Here is a 26,886-nt window from a genome sequence, read left to right as displayed (position 1 = left end):
TTTTATGTTACAATATTGTTTTACACTTGTTGGGTCTTGAAAACATTCATTTCGATCTTTAAAACGCGTAAAAATCACTTAAAACGAACTTCGAGGGCCAAAACTGCCATTTTTGAAAACTTGGAAAATCTGGTAATCAACCCCGTCGCGCCGCGCGATGGGGGACACCCTAGGGCGTCGCGTAGCACGACCAGTGTCAGATCAGCAGCTTGTTTTTTGTGTTTTTTTATGCAAACATGTGACCAAAACACCCCATTTTCATGCAAAACTCTTTATGCTTGACCATTTCAACTTACCCTATATATGCATCACCATTCCGACCCATTAATACCTACTACAACACCAAAAACTCTCTCAAATTCAAAGATCTAAAGGTTGTTTTCTTAGTTTTCTTGAAGGTTTGACTTCTAAAAGTTAAACTGAGTTATTTCTTTCATTATAATTAGCTTATGTAGTCTTATTAATACTTGTTTATAGTGGTACAACATATATATATATATAATGCACACCCCTTGTTTCCTTTGGTAGTTACTTCTCCGACTCCGGTTGGTAAAGTTTCGGACCTCGTAAGGCAAGGCTTCATGGAGGACTTCGTGTTCTTGATATATATACACTCACATAACTTGTTTGCACATATTATGTATGCTTAACTTCTGCTCATTTTAGTTTGTTAGTCACATTTATAAGTCTTGGGTATGTGGAGACCATCTATGAACTTGTTGTGAGATGGAAACCGAACCAAACTGAACTTTTGCTTAAATGACTTGTTGTTAACTTTTTAGTTGTAGAACTTAAATATTTTCATTTGTACATTATTATACAAGATCTATTTGGGTATGTGGAAACCATCTATGAACTTGTTGTGAGATGGAAACCGAACCGATCTGATTTTTACTCGCTTATGACACACAAATGTGTGTTTAGCTATCAAGACTTGTATAATTCTTTAAAAATAGTTTACAAACTGATTTTAATTATTTTCTTAAGTACTTGGATATGTTGGATCCAACTTGATCTCATAACAAAGTTTGGACCGACAAAACCGAACACTCGCTTAACGTACGTTGTTAGTTCTAAAACAATAGATCTACCTACTTGGTTAAGTATTAATGCATTTTTGTGAGTTATCTAATAACAATTAATATTTGGATAGTTGACTTTGGGTTTGACCAATTACCAGGACCCGAACCAACAACCCAAACACTCGTTAAAGACCCGTTTTAGTATCTTTATACCAATGGAACTTGCATTTTAGCATTTTTCCCACCTTATTACTTAACATTGGTTAAGTAAATATTAAGGTTAGATACTTTAACCCGGTTTCGAGCAAACTTACATTTTAAAGGGTTATTATTATAAATTCTTAAATAGTTACATTTTAAACCTTGAGCTTTAATTATTTACTTTTTGCAACAATTATTTTATTTAAAGAATTTCAAGACAACTTTTCTAAATCCAAAGCTTTCTTTTATTTGGGTTTCATACGTTAAACCCGTCGTTCCATTAAATCTTCAGATTACCAACCTTTCAAATTTATTACTTGAACGTGAGTACATTCATCCCCCATTGTCTATCTTTTGTTTTGTGGGTGACATTTCATTTTATCTAAACTAAATGTTTTATACTTGGGTCTTAAACCACAAACGTTATTTGTATACCTTACTTAAATAATTGCTCGATTTGGTGTTCTATGATAATATGCCTATGTGTTTATCGCTTTTGGTTAGTTGATCTATAAAATCCTAGACTATTTGGCATCCCCTTATAGCAAGGTGTCGTTAACGTAATGCATTTAACGATAACTATAAATTCCTAGACTATTTGGCATCCTCTCATAGCAAGGTGTCGCTAACGTATATCTATTAGCGATTTTATCTATTTATCCAAGTTATTGCTCTTATTTATTCTGTTGTATATAAGTTTTGTGGCTTTTCTTACTATATACTTATATGTTCAAACTTATAAATTGCTCACTAACCTTTGAGTTGATAAACTTTATTTTATGAAATGTTAAAAGTTTGCATCTAGGTTGATTATGGAGTTGGAGAAGAAAACGTCCCAAATACCTATAGGATATTAGCAAAAATGAACAATATTTGAATTGCTATATTTTGTTATATATGTTGTATTTGTCTTTTAAATATTGTTATGAGACATTTTCGATGTGGTGAAATGAAATGAGTTTGTTAAATATTGTCGCTTTAACTAGTGTCATGCGCTTATGAGGAATTGTTGCACCCCGGCATGTTCCGCTACCTTTGGTCGGGGTCTGACATATTTATTGAGCTATGATACGTTTTAGGTCACACGCACATCGTTCATTACATACCTTGCAGAGATTATTCTAGCTACACTCATTTACACATAGCTTTACTTTATTCATTGATCATAAGCCCCACATTTGTAATATCCTTTTTTGATTAATATAGTGGTGATAGACGATTTATCCTCACCCAGGGTTTTTGTGCCGGCGATCCTAAATCGATCAAGGGATTTTCCTTGTAAAAAATCTTTGTGTTCATATCAATTTTAGCTACATATGCATCGTTAACATACGAGCACTCTAGCTCACAAAACCGATTTTTGACCAAAACAATTTGGCGCCCACCGTGGGGCAAGTGGTGCTTTAATCCAGAAGATTTCACATCAACTATCAACCATTTCAACCTATACCATTACCAATCGCCTTTCAACAAACCTCTTCATCAACTACCATGCCTTTATCACTTTCTCTCTCATCAAAGACTTCATTGCCAATGCCTTCTCCACACGCGGGAGTACAAAGAACCAACGCCGCTGGGAGCAAGATGCAAACTCTAGTCTTCCAAGGCTCAAACTCCTCCGCTGCCACTCCTGTGGAAACTTCTAACAATGATGTTTCTGCTATTTTTTCACAGGTTAAGGCATACATGAATGCAGCAGAACAAAACCAACCAGAGGATCCTACGTGAATTTGAAGATCACAAGAAGTCAAAAAAGCCAACAGAGAATCAGACTCCCTTGTTGCCTAGGGTGTTGGATTTCACCACTCAATGATCCACGGCACAACATGCTCAAGGATCCTCTATGCTTCAACAAGGATCATCTTTCTTACAACCGGGATCCTCAATCCTCCAACCAGGATCCATGGGACAGCATGCTCAAGGATCCTCAGTCTTCCATCACGGATCCATGGGCCAACACACTCAAGGATCCTCAATCTTTCAACAAGGATCATCCATCCTTCAGCCAGGATTCTTAGGATTGTTTCATCAAGGATCCTTCATGCAGAGCGAAGGATCCTCGGGAGTTCAACATCAAAGGTCGTCGGATGTTCATGAGGGAGACTTTATCCCAATGCAGACCATTGCTTCCGGTGGACCAACTGTCATAGATGATGCATCTTATCCTGGATACTCTTCTGGGATACCATCCTTTAATTAACAAAGAGGTAACCCTTATAATCATATATCCTTATACAATAACCTTGGTTCTACACAGGATACATGTATCAATCAAGCCATGGCCAAGGAACTACAACAGCTGAAGGATATAATATCCAGCGTTCCAGGGGCGGTTCGAACCATTCCTGAAATTCCGGAAGGAAGTCATAAACTATCAATGTCACACCCCGACCAAAGGCAGCGGAACATGCCGGGGTGCAACGATTGCTCATAAGCGCATGACACTATTTAAAGTGACAATATTTAACAAACTCATTTCATTTCACAACATCGAAAATGTCACATAACAATATTCTTAAGTCAAATAAAACAACATATAACAAAATATAGAAAATTAAATATTGTTCATTTTTGTTAATATCCTAGAGGTATTTGTGACGTTTTCTTCTCCAAACTCCAAATCAACCTAGATGCAAACCTGTAACATTTCATAAAATAAAGTTTGTCAACAAAAAGGTTGGTGAGCAATTCATAAGTTTGAACATATAATTATATAGTAAGAAAAGCCACAAAACTTGTATACGAAACAATAAATAAAGCAATAACTTGGATAAATAGATAAAATCGCTAATAGATTTACGTTAGCGACACCTTGCTATGAGGGGATGCCAAATAGTCTAGGATTTATATAGTTATCATTAATTGTATTACGTTAACAACACCTTGCTATAAGGGAATGCCAAATAGTCTAGGATTTATCGATCAACCAACCAAAAGCAATAAACACATAGGCATATAATCATCGAACACCAAATCAAGCAATTATTTAAGAAAGGTATACAAATAACGTTTGTGGTTTATGACCCAAGTATAAAACATTTAGTTTAGATAAGATGAAATGTCACCACAAAAACAAAAGATAGAAAACGGGGTATGAAAGTACTCACATTCAAGCACTAAACTTGAAAGATGATAATTTGGTGATTTTCCGGAACGACGAGTTTAACGTATGAAGCCTAAATTAGAGAAAGTCTTGGATTTAGAAAGGTTGTCTTAAAGATCTTAAAATAAAATAATTGTTGAAAAAAGTAAACAATTAAAGTCCGAGGTTTAAAATGTAACTATTTAAGAATTTTTAATAATAACCCTTTAAAAATGAAAGTTTGCTCGAAACCGGGTTAAAGTATCTAACCTTAATATTTACTTAACCTATGTTAAGTAATAAGGTGGGGAAAATGCTAAAGTGCAAGTGCCTTTGGGATAAAGATACTAAAGCGGTCTTTAATGAGTGTTCGGGTTGTTGGTTCGGGTCTTGATAATTGGTGAAACCCAAAGTCAACTTTCCAAAATAATGAATGTTATAAGATAACTCAATAAAACTTAATAAGACTTAACTAAGTATTTAGATATATTGTTTTAGAACTAACAACATGCGTAAAGCGAGTGTTCGTTTTTTCAGTCCAAACTATGTTATGAGATCAAGTTGGATCCAACATTTCCAAGTACTTAAGAAAATAATTAAAATCAGTTTATAAACTATTTTTAAAGAAATATACAAGTCTTAACCATGGAACTTGTAAATATAACAAATAAACTAAAATGAGCATAATTTAAGCAAGATTAATATGTGCAAACAAGTTGTGTAAGTGTATATATATCAAGAACATGAAGTCCTCCATGAAGGCTTGCCTTACGAGGTCCGAAACTTAACCAACCAGAGTCGGAGAACTAACTACCAAAGGTAACAAGTGGTGTGTATTATATATATGTTGCACCACCATATTCAAGTGTTAGTAAGACTATATGAACAAGTTCGAATGAAAGATTATGGTTAGTTTGACTTGAGAAGTCAACTACTAATAATATGAAGAACAACCTTTGAATCTTAAGAATTGATAGAGAAGTTGGAGTAAGAGCAAGAGTAAAATGAAGAAGATGTGTGTGTATATATAGGGTAAGGGTCAAAGCTTCTTTACAAGGTTCTTTTTTATGCTTGCATGAAAATATATTGCTTAAACAAACAAGCAAAGCACAAAATAACAAACAAAATCCGTAATAATGTGCAAAGTTGGCTAGGCGCCGCGCGAGCATTCTCTTGACCCTAACCGCGCGGCGCGACGTGCCCAGGGGGCTGGCCTAGCTCGTCTAGTGTGGTTTGATTTGCGTCCGGAAGTTCGTTTTTGATGTACTTTGCTCATTTTAAATGCGTTTTTGAATCCGTAAAAGAGGTTTTCCAAATTAAACAAATGAGAATTATTTAGTAACATAAAAATCCAATATTTTATATATCATAAGCTTCGGTTTACAAAACAGGTCGGTTTACGTAATAAAAGGTTACAAAACGAATACAAATCGAGACTTGAATTTGACTAATGTCACATTATCCCCTACTTTAGGGAATTTCATCCCGAAATTAAGATGAAGATGATGATGCGAACAAGTGTGGATACTTATCTTTCATTGCGTCTTCTCGTTTCCATGTAAATTCCGTGCCACGCCCTGATTTCCATCGAACTTTAACTAACCGGATACGACTACTCTTGGTTTTCCTCTCGTTGCGATCCATGATCTCAACGGGTCGTTCAACCATGATCATCGACTCATCAACATGTACTTCGTCGAGAGGTATATGAAGATTACCCTCGGCTAAGCACTTTTTGATATTTCGAAACATGAAATGTCGGATGAACACCAGCAAGTTCTTGTGGTAGTTCGAGTCGATAAGCTACTTTCCCAACACGCTCAAGGATTTTGAAAGGACCAACGAAACGAGGAGCTAGCTTACCCTTCTTTCCGAAACGGACTACCCCCTTCCAAGGAGATACTTTTAGAAGGACTAGATCGTCAACATTAAATTCAATCGGTTTTCGCCGTTTGTCGGCGTAACTCTTTTGACGACTTCTAGCGGCTAGGAGGTTCTTACGGATTTGATCAATGACATCGTAGCATATCCTTGAGTGTTTGGATTGTACATTCGGATTGACCGTCCGTTTGAGGATGATAACTGGTGCTAAGGTCGAGACATGTTCCCAAAGCTTCTTGAAGTGAACGCCAAAAATGAGAGGTAAAACGAGCATCGTGATCGGAGATGATAGTCAATGGTAAACCGTGTCGACACACAATTTCCCAAACATAGATTTGCGCAGGCTACTCGACAGAATACTTCTCGCGAATCGGAATGAAATGAGCAATTTTGGTATATCGATCGATGATCACCAATTAACTATCGTTGCCTTTTTGGGTGTTGGGTAATTTGGTGATAAATTCCATAGCAATGTCTTCCGATTTCCAAACGGAAATTGGTGGTTGCTCGAGTAAACCAAAAGGTCTTTGATGTTCGGCTTTAACTTTTGAGCAAGTAAGACATTTAGATACAAACAACGCTACGTCCTTTTTCATAACTGGCCACCAAAAGGTAGCACGAAGATCGAAATACATTTTATCCGTGCCGGGATGAACGGAATACCGTGAATTGTGAGCTTCGTCGAGAATACAAATACGAAGGTCATCGCGATCGGAAATCCACAAACGTTTGATAAAGTACAAAAGACCATCGGGTTTGGTTTCAAGTTGAAGTTCGGCTCCATATGACATTTCTTCGTACATGTTACCTTCTTCAACGCAGGTACGTTGGGCTTGGAAGATTCAGATTTGAAGATCGGTTTGAACAACAACGCTTAGAAGCAGAACGGATTTAACATTAACCTTTCGACTTAGGGCGTCGGAGACAACATTCGCTTTACTGGGATGGTAGCGAATTTCGCAATCGTGATCACTAGGTAATTCGGCCCATCATTGTTGTCTCATGTTGAGAAGTTTTTGGTCAAAAATATGTTGAAGGCTTTTATGATCGGTAAAAACCACACATTTCGTACCATAAAGGTAATGTCTCCAGATTTTGAGGTCGAAAACGACGGAACCAAGTTCGAGATCGTAAGTTGTATAGTTCTTCTCGTTGACCTTTAGTTGCCTTGATGCGTAAGCGATGACTTGACCTCGTTGCAAGAGAACACAACCAAGACCTTAATGGGATGCATCGCAAAATACAACAAAATCGTCGTTTCCATCGGGAAGGGTTAAGATGGGAGCATTGCAAAGCATGTCCTTAAGAGTACAAAAGGCTTCTTCTTGCTTCGAACCCCAATCGAATGGTTTTCCTTTATGAGTGAGGGAGGTAAGAGGCAAAGAGATCTTGGAAAAATTTCGAATGAAACGCCGATAATATCTGGCCAAACCAAGGAAGGATCGAATTTCCGTGGGAGTCATTGGAGTTTTCCAATCCTTAACAGCCTCAATTTTAGCGGGATCAACATGAATACCTTTTTCGTTTACGATATGTCCTAAAAATTGAACTTCTTTGAGCCAAAATTCGCATTTGGATAATTTGGCATAGAGTTGTTCATTTCTAAGGAGCTCGAGAATAGAACTCAAATGATGTTCATATTCGGCTTTAGATTTAGAAAATATGAGAATGTCATCAATAAAGACAATAACGAATTTATCGAGGAATGGTTTGCAAACGTGGTTCATGAAGTCCATAAATACCGCGGGTGCATTTGTTAACCCGAAGGGCATAACTGAAAATTCGAAATGTCCATATCGAGTATGGAAAGCGGTTTTAGGAATGTCTTCTTCGTGAACATGCAATTGATGGAAACCCGACCGAAGATCGATTTTGGAGAAACAAGTTGCGCCTTGAAGTTGGTCGAATAGGTCGTCGATACGTGGCAAAGGATAATGATTTTTTATGGTGAGTTTGTTAAGCTCTCTATATTCGATGCACATACGAAACGAACCATCCTTCTTCGAGTTGGTTTGATAATTATTGCATTTCCGACGGGGCTAGACGATAAGGAGCCTTGGCCACGGGCATCGCACCGGACACAAGATCGATACGAAATTCAATCAGACGAACGGACGGGAGACCGGTGACATCATCGGGAAAGACGTCGAGGAAATCACGGACAACGGAAATATCTTGGATTTTCCTTTACTTTTTGTCTTTTGTCACCGCGAGAGGTAGAAAGGGAACATACTTTTGGCATAAGTACTTTTGCGATTGGGAGCATGACATGAGATTTAACCTTCGGGACGTTGTGTTGCCGAAAACCTTAAGAATTTTACCGTTGACGAGCGAAATACGGATGAATTTATAGAAGCAAACAATTTGGCACAGTGCAAAGACAACCAATCCCTACTATGACATCGAAACTTCCCATTTGCATCGGGATGAGATCGATGGAGAATTTATGCTTGGAGAGGATGAGAGAACAATCGCGGACGACGAAATTGATGGTAATAGAATTGCCATTGGCGACTTCAACGGAGAATGGTCGGGAAAGCTTATTTCGAGGCATCTCAAGTTTCGACTCAAATTTCAAAGAAATAAAACTTCTATCCGCACTGGTATCAAATAAAATAGAAGCCAAATGATAGTTCACCAAATATATACCGTTCAGGATATCGTTAGCCACTTGAGTTTGATTTGCATTCATCATGAAAGCTCACCCTTGGTTGCCATGGTTGACTTGAGGTGCTTGTTGTGGTGGTGGAGGTGGTGCTTGGATTGCTTGGATGGGTGGTGTGACATTCGTCAATTTCGTGTCCTGTTTGTATTCGTTTTGTATTTGTTTTATGTTGTAAACCGACCCGCTTTGTAAACCAAGACTCATGATATATAAAATATTGGATTTTTATGGTACCAAAACATTCCCATTTGTTCAATTTGAAAAACCCCTTTTACGGATTTAAAAACGGACTTGAAACGAGCAAATTACATCAAAAACGAAATCGGGACCCGGAATCGATCTCCAATTAGTTGGAACGAAATCGGCAAAGCTCAAATCACGGGACCCGAAATGATCCAAGAATCTACCAATGTGATCGATCAAATCCGTAAAAACCTCCTAGCCGCTAGAAGTCGTCAAAAGAGTTACGCCGACAAACTGCAAAAAACCAATCGAATTCAATGTTGACGACCTTGTCCTTCTAAAAGTATCACCTTGGAAGGGGGTAGTCCGTTTCGGGAAGAAGGGTAAGCTAGCTCCTCATTTTCTTGGTCCTTTCAAAATTCTTGACCGTGTTGGGAAAGTAGCATATCGACTCGAACTACCGGAAGAACTTGCCGGTGTTCATCCGACGTTTCATGTTTCGAATCTTAAAAAGTGCCTAGCCGAGGGTAATCTCCATATACCTCTCGAAGAAGTACATATCGAGGAGTCGATGATCATGGTTGAACGACCCTTTGAGGTCATGGATCGCAACGACAAGAAAACAAAGCGTAGTCGTATTAGGTTGGTCAAAGTTCGATGGGAATCACGGCGTGGCGCGGAATTAACTTGGTAACGAGAAGACGCAATAAAAGAGAAGTATCCACATTTGTTTGCATCGTCTTCATCATCTTAATTTCGGTACGAAATTTCTTAAAGTAGGGAATACTGTGACATTCATCAATTTCGGGTCTTGTTTGTATTCGTTTTGTATTTATTTTATGTTGTAAACCGACCCGCTTTGTAAACCGAGACTCATGATATATAAAATATTGGATTTATATGTTACCAAAACATTTCCATTTGTTCAATTTGAAAAACCCCTTTTACGAATTCGAAAACGGACTTAAAACGGGCAAATTACATCAAAAACGAACTTCTAAACGTGAAACGAACCACTAGACGAGCTGGGCCAGCCACCCTCCCCCCGGGCACGCCACACCGCGCGACCAGAGGCCCAATTGGAGCTCGCGCGGTGTCTAGGACCCCCTGTACACCATTTCTTTTTTGTTTGTTGTTTTGTGCTTTGCTTGTTTGTTTAACCAACCTATTTTCATAAAAAACATAAAAGAGAACCTTGCAAAGGAGCTTTGACCCTTACCCTATATATACACACCCATCTCCTTCATTTTCACACTTGCTACATCTCCAAAAACTCTCTCAATTCTCCATAGATCCAAGGTTGTTTTATTTATGTATTCTTGAAGGTTTGACTTCTCAAGTTAAACTATCCATTATCTTTCATTCTAACTAGTTAATCTAACATTACTAACACTTGAACATTGTGGTATAACATATATATAATACACACCCCTTGTTACATTTGGTAGTTACTTATCCGACTTCGGTTGGTTAAGTTTTGGACTTCGTAAGGCAAGGCTTCATGTAGGACTTTCGTGGTCCTTGATATATACACACTTATATAGCTTGTTTGCAAATACTAACCATGACTAACTTCTACTCTTTAGTTTATTTGTCATATTTAAGAAGTTCCATGGTGTGGGTTTGTATAGACTAACCTCGGTTTAACCGTAAATAGTCCAAACCGGAAACTGAACTTTTTCTTACTATTTTTGTTAAAATAGTTATTTAAACATGTTTAATGATAGTTTTGAGTTTCTAAAATCATTTTTACAAGTTCTTTGATATTAAGCATGTGGAATCCATCAAGGAACATATTGTGAGATGGAAACCGAACCAAATCGAAACTCTTTCTTAAAAGACTTGTTGTTAACTTTTTGTTGTAAAACTTAAATATTTCTCATCTATAAATTATTATACAAGATCTATAATATTTGGGCATGTGGAGACATCAAGTAACATATTGTGAGATGGAAACCGAACCAATCCGATTTTTACTCGCTTAAGAAACACATGTGTGTTTTTAGCTATCAAGACTTGTATATTTCCCTAAAAATAGTTTACAAGATGATTTTAATTATTTTCTTAAGTACTTGGAAATGTTGAATCCAACTTGATCTCGTAACATAGTTTTGACCAACAAAACCGAATACTCGCTTAACGTACGTTCTTAGTTCTAAAACAATAGAACTACATTCTTGGTTAAGTCTTATAAAGTTTTATTGAGTTATCTCATAACATTCATTATTTTGGAAAGTTGACTTTGGGTTTGACCAATTATCAAGACTCGAACCAACAAACCGAACACTCGCTAAAGACCCGTTTTAGCATCTTTGTCCCAAAGGAACTTGCATTTAGCATTTTTCTCACCTTATTACTTAACATAGGTTAAGTAAATATTAAGGTTAGATAATTTAACCCGGTTTCGAGAAAACTTACATTTTTAAAAGGTTATTATTATAAATTCTTAAATAATTACATTTTAAACCTTGAACTTTAAATGTTTACTTTTTGCAACAATTATTTATTTAAAGATCTTCAAGACATCTTTCTAAATCCAAGACTTTCTTTTATTTAGGCTTCATACGTTAACTCGTCGTTCCGGCAAATCTTCAAATTACCAACTTTTCAAGTTTATTACTTGAACATGAGTAACTTCATACCCCGTTTTCTATCTTTTGTTTTGGGGTGACATTTCATACTTATTCAAATCAAATGCTTTATACTTGAGTCTTAAACCACAAACGTTATTGTATACTTTACTTAAATAAATGCTCGATTTGGTGTTCTATGCTTACATGATTTTATACTTATGTGTTTACCGCTTTTGGAAGGTTGATTCATAAATCCGTTAACTATATGGTATTCTATTATAGCACGGTGCCGTTAATGTATTCTTATTAACGACCTCATGAAATCCGAATCTATTTGGTATTCTCTTATAGACGGTGCCGCTAATGTATTCTTATTAGCAACCTCATATTATCCAAATCATTGCTATTTATTTGTTGTTTCGTATACAAGATTGTGGCTTTTCTATTATATACATATATGCTCAAAAACTACGAATTGCTCACCAACCTTTGTGTTGACGAACTTTATTTAATGAAATGTTACAGGTTTGCATCTAGGTTAATTGATTTTGGAGTTTGGTGAAGAAAACGTCACAAATACCGTTAGGATATTAGCAAAAATGAACAATATTTGATTTGCTATATTTTGTTGTATTTGACTTATGATTATTGTTATGTAACATTTTTGATGTTGTGAAATGAAACGAGTTGTTAAATATTATTGCTTAAAATAGTGTCATGCGCTTATTGGCAATCGTTACACCTCGGCATGTTCCGCCGCCTTTGGTCGGGGTGTGATAGATTGGTATCAGAGACATGACAATTAGGATAGGTGGTTAGACGTAACGATCTAGAATTGTTATGCTTAGGGTCCTATACGAGTGTTCATACGTGTTTACTCTATTTTATTGTTCATATCGCATGTTTATTTATAAACTTGTTTAAAATTCCCTTAAAACGCAAAAGTAGATTTTTATTGTGTTTTATGGATTACAAGATTAACTTGGATCCCGTTGTTTTAAATCCCTTAAAGGTTGCGTTTATATCGGGTTTATAGCCATCATAGAAAATGAGACATTATAAAATGACTATTTGACAAAAAGATTCCAAGGATTGAAGGTGATTTACTTACCTGGGATGGTTGAGTTATAGTGCTCGTTTTCTAGGCCATAAACCGTGTTATAAATGTCAATACTTTAAGTAGTCGAATGCGAGCGTTCCGGTCGCCATCCTAATTTTTAGTGTTAAAACAATAGATCTACTGTGGTTCGTGGACTAGTGTATTGACATGACGTTGTATCTCGATTTATTATGTTATTATTGTTATTTGAGTCGAAAACATGAAAAAGTCGCGGTGGTTCGTGCACATGTTTAGACTCCAACATGGTGTTTTATAAACTTTTTAGTGTTGGAATATAAAGTCATGGTGGTTCATGCACGACTTTCCGACTCTATAAATCTCAAAATCTCAAATTTTCAAGCTTTAACCATCTAAAAATCATTTACGTTTTGTTTACGGTTTTGTTATTTATATACAAAGTTTTATATTTTACCTAACACTAACATCTTCTCCATACTAACTCTAGGATTCACAAATCAAAAATCGAAATCTTATTTTATTTTATACACCTTTATATTCATTTCCTTTTACCCAAAACCTTTCCATTTTCTTTATAAATTTTAGCATTCCTCCGCTAAGACACCAACGGCGCAAGAACTCCACCCGCCGCATGGCTGCTCTCGTCGCCAAACAAATGGCCGCTGTGATTCCCGAACTTATAACCCAAATCCAAGCTACCCTACCCGCACCCGTTGTTGCACCCGTTGAACCCAAACCCGCATGTTACCTTCTTAACCAATTCACTAGTGCCAACCCGTCCAAATTCCTTGGAACCAATTGTGTGACACCTTGTTGCAATGGTTTCAATCGACCGAGAGTGTGTTCCGACATAGCGAACGCCCCGATGCGAAAAAGACAAGTTTTGCGTCAAGCATATTTAGAGAAACCTCTTTAACATGGTGGGGTAGTGTTATGAGCCTCCAAGGCTCGGAAGTGGCTATGGCTCTTCCATGGGCCGAACGCAAGGCACTTATGATGAAGAAATTCTATCCCAAACACGAGCTCCAAAAGCATGAGGTAGAATTTTAGAACCTAAAACAAGAAAGTGGTGATAACGCCGCTTACTCACTTCGCTTCCATGAGTTGAGCATCCTTGTTCCTCATTTGGTTACCCCAACCGAACGTGAAATTGATAAATACATTGGGGGTTTACCAATGCAAATCCGTGACTCCGTCATGAGTAGAAAACCCGTAAACCATGAGGAAGCCATCACTTTAGCCGGTGCACAATCGGAAAATCATGTGAAGGCGGGTACCCTAACCCTCAAGAAAGCAAGTGAGAAAGCCAAGCTCGAGCCCGCACCGCAAGCCAAGGTTGAACCCACACCACAAGCCATCAACTACTCAAACTCCTCTTGGCACAACAATAACAACAACAACAACAAACCCAAAAACAACTATCAAAACTTTGTCGTAACCCAACCACAACAAATCTAAGCCCCAACTCAAAATCGAAGGCCCTATACCGGTACTTTCCCGTTATGTAAAGATTGTCAACGCCATCACCCATCACACTTACCATGCCGCCAATGCACAATTTGTAACCGTTTTGGTCATCTCAATACCATATGTTGATCCGCACAACAAACCCAACCTAACCAACCAAACCAACCAAGAACTACACCCCAAAATCCCCAAAACCGCTATGCACCATACCCACCAAGCCAACCCCAACCACCCCGAGCTTGCTTCAATTGTGGAGATCAAAACCATTTCCGCAACAATTGCCAAACCATGACCGTACCATACTACCAAACCCAAGCTTACCAAGTCCAAACCTACCAACCCCAAATTCCCCAACTCAATGCACCACTCATCCAACCCATCCAAGCAATCCAAGCACCACCTCCACCTCCACAACAAGCACCACAAGTCAACCATGGCAACCAAGGGCGTGATTTTATGATGAATGCAAATCAAACTCAAGTGGCAAACGATGTCGTGAACGGTATGTTTTTGGTGAACTATCATTTGGCTTCTACTTTATTTGATACGGGCGCCGGTAGAAGTTTTATTTCTTTGAAATTTGAGTCAAAACTTGCGATGCCTCGAACTAAGCTTTCCCGGCCGTTCTCTGTTGAAGTCGCCAATGGAAATTCTATTACCAGCAATTCCATCGTCTGCGATTGTTCCCTCATTCTTTCCAAGCATAAATTCTCCATCGACCAAATCCCGATGCAAATAGGAAGTTTCGATGTCATAGTAGGCATGGATTGGTTGTCTTTGCACCGTGCCGAAGTCGTTTGTTTCGATAAATTCATTCGTATTCCACTTGTCAACGGTAAAATTCTTATGGTCTTCGGCAACGCAATTCCTCGAAGGCTTAATCTCAAGTCGTGTGCTCAATCGCAAAAGTACTTACGCCAAAAGTACGTTCCGTTTTTAGCTCTCTCGGTGACAAAGGACAAAAAGGAAAGGAAAATCCAAGATATTTCCATCGTTCGTGATTTCCTCGATGTCTTTCCCGATAATTTCACCGGTCTTCCTCCCGTTCGTCTGATTGAATTCCAAATCGATATTGTGCCCGGCGCGATGCCCGTGGCCAAGGCTCTCAACCGTCTAGCCCCGTCGGAAATGCAAGAATTATCAAACCAACTCGAAGAACTTTCCGATAAAGGCTTCATTCGTCCAAGCTCTTCTCCTTGGGGCGCTCCCGTTCTCTTCGTGAAAAAGAAGGATGGTTCGTTTTGTATGTGCATTTATTATCGTGAACTTAACAAGCTTACTATTAAAAATCGTTATCCTTTGCCACGTATCGACGACTTATTCAACCAACTTCAAGGCGCAACTTGTTTCTCCAAAATTGATCTTCGATCGGGTTATCATCAATTGCGTATTCGCTAAGAAGACATTCCTAAAACCTCTTTTCGTACTCGATATGGACATTTTGAATTTTTGTTTATGCCCTTTTGGTTAACAAATGCACCCGCGGTGTTTATGGACCTCATGAACCGCGTTTGCAAACCGTTCCTTGATATATTCGTTATTTTCTTTATTGACGACATCCTTTTCTTCTCTAAATCCAAAGCCGAACATGAACATCATTTGCGTTCCATTCTCGAGCTCCTTAGAAACGAACAACTCTATGCCAAATTCTCCAAATGCGAATTTTGGCTCGAGGAAGTTTAATTTTTAGGACATATCGTAAATGACAAAGGTATTCATGTTGATCACGCTAAAATTAAGGACGTTAAGGATTGGAAAACTCCAATGACTCCCACGGAAATTCGATCATTCCTCAGTTTGGCTGGATATTATTGGCGTTTCATTAGGAATTTTTCCAAGATCTCATTGCCTCTTACCTCTCTCACCCATAAAGGGAAACCATTCGAATGGGGTTAGAAGCAAGAGGATGCCTTTTGTACTCTCAAGGACATGCTTTGCAATGCTCCCGTTCTAACCCTTCCCTATGGAAACGACGATTTTGTTGTATTTTGCGATGCATCCCGTTAAGGTATTGGTTGTGTCCTCATGCAATGAGGTCAAGTCATCGCATATGCATCAAGACAACTAAAGGTCAACGAGAAGAACTATACGACTCTTGATCTCGAACTTGGTGCCGTTGTTTTCGCTCTCAAAATCTGGAGACATTACCTTTATGGAACAAAATATGTGGTGTTTACCGATCATAAAAGCCTTCAACATATTTTTGACCAAAAAGATCTCAACATGAGACAACGATGATGGGCTGAATTACTTAGTGAATATGATTGCGAAATTCGCTACCATCCCGGTAAAGTGAATGTTGTCGCCGACACCCTAAGTCGAAAGGTTAATGTTAAATCCGTTTTGCTTCTAAGCGTTGTTATTCAAACCGATCTTCAAATTCGTATCTTTCAAGCTCAACGTACCTTCATCGAAGAAGGTAATATGTACGACGAAATGTCTTGTGGAGCCAAACTTCAACTCGAAACTAAACCCGATGGTCTTTTGTACTTTCTCAATCGTTTGTGGGTTCCCAATCGCGATGACCTTCGTACTTGTATACTCGACGAAGCTCACAATTCGCGCTATTCTGTTCATCTCGGTTCAGATAAGATGTATTTCAATCTCTGTGCAACCGTTTGGTGGTCGGGTATGAAAAAGGACGTAGCGTTGTATGTATCTAAATATCTTACTTGCTCAAAGGTCAAAGCCGAACATCAAAGACCTTTTGGTCTACTTGAGCAACCACCGATTCCGTTTGGAAATGGGAAGACATAGCTATGGACTTTATCACCAAATTACCCAACACCCAAAAAGGCAACGATAGTATTTGGGTGATCATTAATCGTTTGACCAAATCTGCTCGTTTCATTCCGATCCGCGAGAAGTATTCTGTCGAGTAGCTTGCTCAAATCTATGTTCGGGAAATCGTGTGCCGACACGGTTTGCCATTGGCTATCATCTCCGATCACGATGCCCATTTTACCTCTCATTTTTTATGATCTCTTCAAGAAGCTTTGGAAACACGTCTCGATCTTAGCACCGCTTATCATCCATCCGAACGTACGATTCAAACACTTGAGGATATGCTACGAGCATGTGTTCTTGATTTCGGTGGGAATTAGGATTCTCATCTTTTATTTATCGAGTTCTTCAATAACAATAGCTACCATTCTAGCATTGATGTGGCTCATTTTCAAGCTCTTTACGGTCGTAAATGTCGATCTCCAATTAGTTGAAACGAAATCGGCGAAGCTCAAATCACGGGTCCCGAAATTGTCCAAGAAGCTACCGATGTGATCGATCAAATCCGTAAAAACCTCCTAGCCGCTAGAAGTCGTCAAAAGAGTTACGCCGACAAGCGGCGAAAACAAATCGAATTTAATGTTGAAGACCTTGTCCTTCTAAAAGTATCTCCTTGGAAGGGGGTAGTCCTGTCATACCCTCAAAATCCACTAACGGAGTTTTACCGTCAGAGGGTGTGAACTAACAGGATCGGAATCATTAGTTATAATCAAACCATAAGTAAAGTTTTCAAACCACGAAAACATTTAAGTGTAAATAAGTGCGAAAGCGTAAAATCATAAACCAAGTGTTGCGTCACGCAGGACGACTTAAAACCCAATTTATAACAGTTTAAGAAAAACAAGTTTGCAAAACAATAGAGTTCAATGATGGATGTTCCTATGCCGCGCGCCCGCCTCGGCTACCTGAGAATAACATACTAAAAGTGTCAACACGGGGTTGGTGAGTTCACAAGTTTATATAAAATAAAGCGTTTGCGTTTTGCGTTTTGCGTTACCAGATAATGTTAAATCAATTATATATCTATAGGTAGCTAGCCTATAAAGCAAGTATTACTAAGTGTTCGACACCGAAGATGACTGTTTATCAATTGCCTTGCCACCAGGTCGATCCCGACCATGGTAATGTGTTAGCCAAGATTACACCCACTTGACCTCCAGTCGAGTTTAGCGTTGGGTGGGGTTTGTCAAACCCAGTGACTTGCTATTATCCAACACTATACGGTTCGATGTTATGAAGGACTTCAGTTGCTTCGTTTGCCACTTAGCCTTTACAAGTGATATATAACTAAATAACAAAATCTAAAGCGTTTTGGAGTATGTATTCTCCCCCAAGTAAAAGCGTTTAAAAGAGTGAAAAGGGGAACGTGAAACTCACTGTTTGCGAAGAATTCAAAACAAGTCAACCAAGAGATGCGCGTCACAGAAAATCCTCACTCGCGTTCTAAAACAAGAATGAGATTATCTAAGTGTTGGAACTATTATTGAGTCTCTAGACTCGGCACATAATACCTATGCATGAGATACGTTTCGTGTTTCGTTTGTGAATTGTGTGTGACTCAACAAACACATTGGTGATACGTTACATGTGTGAACAACTACTTACGTGTCAAGTATTAATATTGTACATTACTAGCAATTATTCCCAACAAGGGCAATTTAGTCAAAACATAGCAATTATCTAGCAACAAGCACGTTTCATGTATTTTCATATAGTTCAGCAGCTAGTTTCATCAAGACAGAATTCTACTTAAAAGATTACTCTATTCAACAGATCATAACATATCAATTAATTCACCAAAAATCGTCACAAAAGCACACATCAGTTAGGTTTCCAGGACTATTTTTATTGTATTTTTATTCCGCATAGATTTCTCACAATGATCAAAACATTATAGTAAACTCACAGCAGTCAAAATCATGCGCAACAGAATTTTATTTGTTATTCCTGTTATGAAAAATCCAATTAATGCAAGACCAATTGGGTTAGGTTCTTAACTTAACATTTTAACTTCCAGAAGTGTAACCAACCCATTTGGTCTTGTAGTTTATGAGATATGACAATTACAAAACAGCCTAACAGCAGGTCTCACAATTCAGATTTGCACTTCAGTTTTGTAAAATAATAAAAGTTAACTTTTACTCGTCCAAAAATTACAAACTTGGACTTTATAGAAACTAGACTCAACCTAGTACCCTGTAGTGTTAACAATCTCGACCAATTTCCACATTAACATTTTAGTTACAGTTGTCTAAACATAACTTAGAATCTGTCCAGTACCAGTTTTGACCTTTAATAACATTTAAATCGTTTGAGCAACCAAAACACCTCCAAATCAGGCGTGGTTGGGTTTTCTGAAAACTAGACTCAGAGCACTACCTTTTAGACTCATAATATTGGGGTTTGGTTTTATATTCAACAAGTTACACGTCGTTCAAGTTTAGTTATCTCTGCTGTCAAAACTCAGCAAGCACACACAATCGTCTAACATGCATCCTAAGCATACGACATATCTCCAAACATGCAATAAACATAATTATCCATAAAAATCAGTAGTAACCCTCAAGGGTTTACAAACAATCAATGCTCTAACAATCTTCCACCGTTCAAAATCACATATGATCATCTAAATCAATAACCAAAGCTTAATCAAGCATATAATCAACCCTAGTTCATCTTACTCCTCAATTTCGTGACTTAGGGTTTTAGATTAACCCATTAAAAATCAAAATCAAACGTATAGAATGCATAGAATAGTTGTTTATACCTTCCTAGCACCTTAATTCTTCAACCAAGAGCTTGAAAAGATTGTATGTATGTGTGTGTATGTTTACGGCAGCCAAAGGGGAAGGGAGTGGGAGGCCGATCGAATGAGAGGGAGGGGGAGGGAGTTAAGGTTTTGTTAATATTAATTAATAATAATATGTTACACAAAGGCCCCTCAACTTCTAATTATTACTTTTCTAGCATAAAGTAACTTGTTTGCATCTTGAGTTAGTGTTCTATATAATATTATCAAATAGCACATAAGCCTAACACATAATTATCAAATAATTATTGTTTGGATGTTTTTCGTTTATTCACCAATGGTTTGTGTTTCGGTGCAATCCCGAAAGACTACATATGTAGTGATTGTCAAGCGTCATTTAAAACCCTAGTTTAAATGTAATGGGATGTGAGTTATAGATTAAGTGGTCTTAAGTTTGAAAAATTTCGAATGAAACGCCGATAATATCTGGCCAAACCAAGGAAGGATCGAATTTCCGTGGGAGTCATTGGAGTTTTCCAATCCTTAACGGCCTCAATTTTAGCGGGATCAACATGAATACCTTTTTCGTTTACGATATGTCCTAAAAATTGAACTTCTTTGAGCCAAAATTCGCATTTGGATAATTTGGCATAGAGTTGTTCATTTCTAAGGAGCTCGAGAATAGAACGCAAATGATGTTCATGTTCGGCTTTAGATTTAGAAAATATGAGAATGTCATCAATAAAGACAATAACGAATTTATCGAGGAATGGTTTGCAAACGTGGTTCATGAAGTCCATAAATACCGCGGGTGCATTTGTTAACCCGAAGGGCATAACTGAAAATTCGAAATGTCCATATCGAGTATGGAAAGCGGTTTTAGGAATGTCTTCTTCGTGAACACGCAATTGATGGAAACCCGACCGAAGATCGATTTTGGAGAAACAAGTTGCGCCTTGAAGTTGGTCGAATAGGTCGTCGATACGTGGCAAAGGATAATGATTTTTTATGGTGAGTTTGTTAAGCTCTCTATATTCGATGCACATACGAAACGAACCATCCTTCTTCGAGTTGGTTTGATAATTATTGCATTTCCGACGGGGCTAGACGATAAGGAGCCATGGCCACGGGCATCGCACCGGACACAAGATCGATACGAAATTCAATCAGACGAACGGACGGGAGACCGGTGACATCATCGGGAAAGACGTCGAGGAAATCACGGACAACGGAAATATCTTGGATTTTCCTTTACTTTTTGTCTTTTGTCACCGCGAGAGGTAGAAGGGGAACATACTTTTGGCATAAGTACTTTTGCGATTGGGAGCATGACATGAGATTTAACCTTCGGGACGTTGTGTTGCCGAAAACCTTAAGAATTTTACCGTCGACGAGCAAAATACGGATGAATTTATAGAAGCAAACAATTTGGCACAGTGCAAAGACAACCAATCCCTACTATGACATCGAAACTTCCCATTTGCATCGGGATGAGATCGATGGAGAATTTATGCTTGGAGAGGATGAGAGAACAATCGCGGACGACGAAATTGATGGTAATAGAATTGCCATTGGCGACTTCAACGGAGAATGGTCGGGAAAGCTTATTTCGAGGCATCTCAAGTTTCGACTCAAATTTCAAAGAAATAAAACTTCTATCCGCACTGGTATCAAATAAAATAGAAGCCAAATGATAGTTCACCAAATATATACCGTTCAGGACATCGTTAGCCACTTGAGTTTGATTTGCATTCATCATGAAAGCTCACCCTTGGTTGCCATGGTTGACTTGAGGTGCTTGTTGTGGTGGTGGAGGTGGTGCTTGGATTGCTTGGATGGGTGGTGTGACATTCGTCAATTTCGTGTCTTGTTTGTATTCGTTTTGTATTTGTTTTATGTTGTAAACCGACCCGCTTTGTAAACCGAGACTCATGATATATAAAATATTGGATTTTTATGGTACCAAAACATTCCCATTTGTTCAATTTGAAAAACCCCTTTTACGGATTTAAAAACGGACTTGAAACGAGCAAATTACATCAAAAACGAAATCGGGACCCGGAATCGATCTCCAATTAGTTGGAACGAAATCGGCAAAGCTCAAATCACGGGACCCGAAATGATCCAAGAATCTACCAATGTGATCATCAAATCCGTAAAAACCTCCTAGCCGCTAGAAGTCGTCAAAAGAGTTACGCCGACAAACGGCAAAAAACCAATCGAATTCAATGTTGACGACCTTGTCCTTCTAAAAGTATCTCCTTGGAAGGGGGTAGTCCGTTTCGGAAAGAAGGGTAAGCTAGCTCCTCATTTCCTTGGTCCTTTCAAAATTCTTGAGCGTGTTGGGAAAGTAGCATATCGACTCGAACTACCGGAAGAACTTGCCGGTGTTCATCCGACGTTTCATGTTTCGAATCTTAAAAAGTGCCTAGCCGAGGGTAATCTCCATATACCTCTCGAAGAAGTACTTATCGAGGAGTCGATGATCATGGTTGAACGACCCTTTGAGATCATGGATCGCAACGAGAAGAAAACAAAGCGTAGTCGTATTCGGTTGGTCAAAGTTCGATGGGAATCACGGCGTGGCGCGGAATTAACTTGGTAACGAGAAGACGCAATAAAAGATAAGTATCCACATTTGTTTGCATCGTCTTCATCATCTTAATTTCGGTACGAAATTTCCTAAAGTAGGGAATACTGTGACATTCGTCAATTTCGGGTCTTGTTTGTATTCGTTTTGTATTTATTTTATGTTGTAAACCGACCCTCTTTGTAAACCGAGACTCATGATATATAAAATATTGGATTTATATGTTACCAAAACATTTCCATTTGTTCAATTTGAAAAACCCCTTTTACGGATTCGAAAACGGACTTAAAACGAGCAAATTACATCAAAAACGAACTTCTGAACGCGAAACGAACCACTAGATGAGCTGGGCCAGCCCCCCTCCCCCCTGGGCATGCCACACCGCGTGACCAGAGGCCCAATCGGAGCTCGCGCGGTGTCTAGGACCCCCTGTACACCATTTCTTTTTTGTTAGTTGTTTTGTGCTTTGCTTGTTTGTTTAACCAACCTATTTTCATGAAAAACATAAAAGAGAACCTTGCAAAGGAGCTTTGACCCTTACCCTATATATACACACCCATCTCCTTCATTTTCACACTTGCTACATCTCCAAAAACTCTCTCAATTCTCCATAGATCCAAGGTTGTTTTATTTATGTATTCTTTAAGGTTTGACTTCTCAAGTCAAACTATCCATTATCTTTCATTCTAACTAGTTAATCTAACATTACTAACACTTGAATATTGTGGTATAACATATATATAATACACACCCCTTGTTACGTTTGGTAGTTACTTATCCGACTTCGGTTGGTTAAGTTTCGGACTTCGTAAGGCAAGGCTTCATGTAGGACTTTCGTGGTCCTTGATATATATACACTTATATAGCTTGTTTGCAAATACTAACCATGACTAACTTCTACTCTTTAGTTTATTTGTCATATTTATGAAGTTCCATGGTGTGGGTTTGAATAGACTAACCTCAGTTTAACCGTAAATAGTACAAACCGGATACCGAACTTTTGCTTACTAGTTTTGTTAAAATAGTTGTTTAAACATGTTTAATGCTAGGTTTGAGTTTCTAAAATCATTTTTACAAGTTCTTTGATATTAATCATGTGGAATCCATCAAGGAACATATTGTGAGATGGAAACCGAACCAAATCGAAACTATTGCTTAAAAGACTTGTTGTTAACTTTTTGTTGTAAAACTTAAATATTTCTCATCTATAAATTATTATACAAGATCTATAATATTTGGGCATGTGGAGACCATCAAGGAACATATTGTGAGATGGAAACCGAACAAATCCGATTTTTACTCGCTTAAGACACACAAGTGTGTTTTTAGCTATCAAGACTTGTATATTTCCCTAAAAATAGTTTACAAGATGATTTTAATTATTTTCTTAAGTACTTGGAAATGTTGGATCCAACTTGATCTCATAACATAGTTTGGACCAACAAAACCGAATACTCGCTTAACGTACGTTCTTAGTTCTAAAACAATAGAACTACATACTTGGTTAAGTCTTATAAAGTTTTATTGAGTTATCTCATAAAATTCATTATTTTGGAAAGTTGACTTTGGGTTTGACCAATTATCAAGACCCGAACCAACAACCCGAACACTCGCTAAAGTCCCGTTTTAGCATCTTTGTCTCAAAGGAACTTGCATTTAGCATTTTTCTCACCTTATTACTTAACATAGGTTAAGTAAATATTAAGGTTAGATACTTTAACCCGGTTTCGAGCAAACTTACATTTTTAAAAGGTTATTATTATAAATTCTTAAATAGTTACATTTTAAACCTTGAACTTTAATTGTTTACTTTTTGCAACAATTATTTATTTAAAGATCTTCAAGACAATCTTTATAAATCCAAGACTTTCTTTTATTTAGGCTTCATACGTTAACTCGTCGTTCCGGCAAATCTTCAAATTACCATTTTTTCAAGTTTATTACTTGAACGTGAGTAACTTCATACCCCGTTTTCTATCTTTTGTTTTGGGGTGACATTTCTTACTTATTCAAATCAAATGCTTTATACTTGAGTCTTAAACCACAAACGTTATTGTATACTTTACTTAAAATAAATGCTCGATTTGGTGTTCTATGCTTACATGATTATATGCTTATGTGTACCGCTTTTGGAAGGGTGATTTATAAATCCGTGAACTATATGGTATTCTCTTATAGCACGGTGCCGTTAACGTATTATTACTAACAACCTCATGAAATCCGAATTTATTTGGTATTCTCTTATAGACGGTGCCGCTAATGTATTCTTATTAGCGAACTCATATTATCGAAATTATTGCTATTTATTTGTTGTTTCGTATACAAGATTGTGGCTTTTCAATTATATACATATATGCTCAAAAACTACGAATTCCTCACCAACCTTTGTGTTGACGAACTTTATTAAATGAAATGTTACATGTTTGCATCTAGGTTGATTTTGGAGTTTAGTGAAGAAAACGTCACAAATACCGTTAGGATATTAGCAAAAATGAACAATATTTGATTTGCTATATTTTGTTATATTTTGTTGTATTTGACTTATGATTATTGTTATGTGACCTTTTCGATGTTGTGAAATGAAACGAGTTGTTAAATATTGTTGCTTAAAATAGTGTCATGCGCTTATGGGCAATCGTTACACCTCGGCATGTTCCGACGCCTTTGGTCGGGGTGTGACAGGTTGGATGAGTGGTGCATTAAGTTGGGGACTTTGGGGTTGGTATGTTTGGACTTGGTAAGCTTGGGTTTGTTAGTAGGGTACGGTCATGGTTTGGTTAGCAAAGGTGAGGCGAGGGCAATTGTTGCAGAAATGGTTAGGATCTCAACAATTGAAGCAAGCTCGGGGTTGTTGAGGTTGGTTTGGTGGGTAGGGTGCATATCGGTTTTGGGAATTTTATGGAAAGGTTCTTGGTTGGTTTGGTTGGTTAGGTTGGTTTGGTTGGGTTCGTTGGGCGGATCGGCATGTGGTGTTGAGATGACCAAGTCAGTTACAAATGGTACAATGGCGACAAGGCATGTTTGGCGGGTGGTGAAGTTGGCAAGTGTTGCATAGCTGGGCGGGTACCGATATAGGGTCTTTGGTTTGGTGGTGGAGCTTGAGTTTGTTGTTGAGGTTGGGTAACGGCAAAGTTTCGGTAGTTGGATTTGGGTTTCTTGTTGCTGTTGAAACGAGTATTGTGTTGTAAATTGTCGCACCGCCTCATCGCATAGGATTCATCTAGTACTTTATATATATATATATATGTGTGTGTGTGTGTGTGTGTGTGTGCGCACGCGCGTAACGAAAGCTTTTAACGAGTTTTGACAGAAAAATAAACTCCAAGATATCGGTTAAGTAAAATAATGTTTATTTTATACTTATTAATAATTATAAGTGATTTATAATTTTTTTTAAACAATTAAAACAAGAAAAATAACACAAAAGTAACAAAACTGGGCTGGGGAAGGACCGAACCTGCGCCCCCAGCCGATACGCGACCTGAGCACTCACATACCAGCCAACTGGGCTGTTGTGTCAGCTGGTTAAACTATAGAGAAGATAATTTAAATGTAATAATTAATAAAGCCCTAAATTAAGTATGAACCCTAAAATTACCATCTATTAAATCTCGTTTTCGTTTGTTTAATTAACCTTAGGGTTAATGTTATTGAATCAAAAACGAATGTATTGCATGTATGAATTACCAGCTTTGATGAGGGATCGATGGGTAACGGCGAAGGGTGAACGGCGGCCAAAGTTGTAACCACAAACCACACAAGCAGGCTCGAAAAATCAATTAAGTATAGGGTTTATCGTTGCGGGATCAGGAAGCAGATGTATGCTTGTTTAATTGAATTCTTATTAACTGTTAATGGTATGAACGTATTATGATATATAACCGGTTGAATAATATCTCAAATCGTATCCCATTGATCTTAATTTCCTAATCAAATGTGTCGGTGAGGCCAATTAAGCAAATATTAGCAAAGTGATTAATTCGATTACCAAGATTATAACGAAAATTTTGGTCCAAGGTGTTAAACGGGTCGCGGATTGTTAATTGGATCGGGTACGTGTATATGGGTACAAGGTAAAGGATATAATATAATAATATTTCACATATTTTCATATTGGTCCTTGTAGATTGAGGATGGAAACATTTAAGGTAATACTCTTAGTTTGGGTTAAAAATGCCATAATGTGAAAGTTATAAATATATAATATATAAATAATTAAACAATAATATAATAAAAATTAGTTAATTTGATATTTTTATTTGATAAAATAACTCGAACATAAAAGTGGGTCGGGTAACGGATATAAAACATTAGTTTGAAACCCGAGTTGTTACAAGCAACACTTGTAGGATTACGGTTTAAAGTTTCTTATTACTCCCATCTTTTTTTATAACTCTGATGCCATGTATCACGAAGAACCGTGTGCACCACTCTAAAACAAAACACATTGATATTCGTCATCACTTTATCCGTGACTGCTATGAAATGAAACTAATTAACATAGAAAATGTGCACACGAACTATCAAAAGACAGACCTTTTTATCAAAGCATTTGATAAAACACGATTTAATTTTTTTCTTGGTTTAAATGGTTCAGAATCTCTTGCTGAT

At 37.7% G+C, this 26,886-nt stretch overlaps 1 long non-coding RNA gene across 1 annotated transcript; it reads left to right on the top strand.

Annotated features, from left to right (window-relative positions):
- The first annotated feature begins 1,180 nt into the window (after window positions 1-1,180).
- LOC143571679 (uncharacterized) lies at window positions 1,181-24,133 on the top strand. The gene is made up of 3 exons (XR_013142137.1): window positions 1,181-1,223; window positions 11,342-11,405; window positions 23,971-24,133. It is a non-coding gene; the product is annotated as an uncharacterized LOC143571679 (long non-coding RNA).
- Window positions 24,134-26,886: the final 2,753 nt, after the last annotated feature.

This window comes from Bidens hawaiensis, unplaced genomic scaffold (assembly GCF_021521415.1).
Source record: "Bidens hawaiensis isolate Kalapana, Puna unplaced genomic scaffold, B.hawaiensis_p1.1 tig00025460_1, whole genome shotgun sequence".
Lineage (NCBI taxonomy): Eukaryota > Viridiplantae > Streptophyta > Magnoliopsida > Asterales > Asteraceae > Bidens > Bidens hawaiensis.
The sequence above is the reverse complement of the archived record's forward strand: the minus strand, read 5'-3'. Positions and strand labels throughout refer to the sequence as shown.